The sequence below is a fragment of the Entelurus aequoreus genome, linkage group LG02, assembly GCF_033978785.1.
Source record: "Entelurus aequoreus isolate RoL-2023_Sb linkage group LG02, RoL_Eaeq_v1.1, whole genome shotgun sequence".
Classification (NCBI taxonomy): domain Eukaryota; kingdom Metazoa; phylum Chordata; class Actinopteri; order Syngnathiformes; family Syngnathidae; genus Entelurus; species Entelurus aequoreus.
In genome coordinates this window covers 93143645-93145907 of record NC_084732.1, presented here as the reverse complement: position 1 = coordinate 93145907, position 2263 = coordinate 93143645, and positions in this window count along the sequence as shown.

Genomic DNA, 2263 nt, shown 5'->3' with positions numbered 1-2263 from the left:
CCAGCCAGCCCTCATTTGCTCATCAACACCCGTGCTCACCTGCGTTCCAGCGATCGGCAGAAGGACGAAGGACTTCACCCGATGCGTTTGGTGGCCCGGAGACGTAGGAAGTCAAGGTGAAGTCGACGGCTAGCGCTCCAACAAAGTCCTCCTGGTTGTGTTGCTGTAGTCCGCTGCTAATACACCGATCCCACCTACAACTGTCTTCTTTGCAGCCTTCATTGTTCATTAAACAAATTGCAAAAGATGTCCAGAATACTGTGGAATTATGAAATGAAAACAGAGCTTTTTGTATAGGATTCTACGGGGTACCATAACTTCCGTTTAACTGACTACGTCACGCGCATACGTCATCATACCGCGACGTTTCAGCCGGATATTTCCCGGGAAATTTTAAATGTCACTTTATAAGTTAACCCGGCCGTATTGGCATGTGTTGCAATGTTAAGATTTCATCATTGATATATAAACTATCAGACTGCGTGGTCGGTAGTAGTGGCTTTCAGTAGGCCTTTAAAGTTATACATCAAAATGCCAAATTGGTGGATCCCTGTTGAAAACTGTGATCAATCCTGCTAAAGTCAGTCATACTTCCTTGGCAGAGGCAGGAGCCTCTATTAGGGAACACAAGACAATGTCACGAACAATCAGTATGAAATGATAAAAGCGTTACAAATGAACTTCATCGGCCGACCAAGCCAATGGCGCTCGCTCACACTACATTTCCTGCGCTAATTTCCCCTCCTCCTCTCGTTATTGCCGATGACTGGGGTTTTAATGATTGCATCTGGCGCCGCCACAAATTAATTCCTGCCTCTCTGGCAAAAAGCCGTTCCCCCACCTGATTATGCAAAGCAGGCCTATATTCTCCCTTTGAAGTGGAGCGAAAGCTGCTTGGAGATTCTCCCCTGGAGGAAGCGCGGCAGCGTGGGGAACGTCAACAAACCCGGAGTTCACGGGGAGGTCAGCAAGATGGCGGCTTGTTTTGTACCCCGACTTCATCGCCGCGCGTCTTTTTTGGCGCCGCCTCGCCGTGTGAGCGCACTTACAGACGTTGCAAAGGTAGAGAAGGTAATAAAAACGTGTGTGTGTTCACCCAGTAAGGAGGAATCAGACGGGTGTTCCTATTTCAGCAATGTAATGTAATGTTTCTCAAATATGGTCAGTGGCCTTTTTATATGGGGTAAGAAAACACACAATGGTGGGACATCAACATTTCTTTCTGCAATACAAACCAACCTTATTATATATTTTACTTCCAGAAATCTAACATATTTTTAATTCCAAACAACCATCATATTTAATTATATCTTATTTTAGCTACTTGTTTGCCAAACTCTTTATTTAGTGTAGTCAAATTTGTAAAGCACAAGCTTTGAAGAAACTGGAAAAACATCAAACTCATTTTATGAGTTATAAATCTATTCCCAAGTGGGTCGGACTGGTAAAATCATGGCATGATAACTTAAAAATAAAGACAACTTCAGATTGTTTAAAAACGGAATAAGGACATTCTGAAAATGTACAAATCATAATGTTTCTTTTACACTTCCATGTTGCGGTTAATAGTATTCTATCTTCATTTGTCGTTATTTATACTTCATGATTAAATGATGTGATAATGTTCATCATGATAATTGGTGGAGTTGAGTATGGCAGAGTTTTAAAATGCTCCCATTGGGTACATTTTTTCATCTATCAGAAGATGAATGATAATATCAATAGCAAATTACAGGATGTAATTAGTGTAATTTACTAATTTCCCTAACATCATGTGGGTTTTTTTGTACATATGTAGCATTATCTACAACAAAACCTGTGAATTTAGACTCATTTCATTAATCACACTTGAAGTTAGAAGGGGATACATATTTTTTTTTGCATATTTATGTGCCCCCAGAATTTTTTTTTACAAATAAATAAATTATATATATATATATATATATATATATATATATATATATATATATATATATATATATATATATATATATATATATATATATACATACATACACACACATATATACTGTACATACATACATATATACATACATATATACAGTATATATACACACATATATATTTATATACACACACATTTATGTATACGGTATATATATACATATATATGTATGCATGTGTATATATATATATATATATATATATATATATATATATATATATATATATATATATATATATATATATATATATATATATATATATATATATATATATATATATATATATATATGTATAT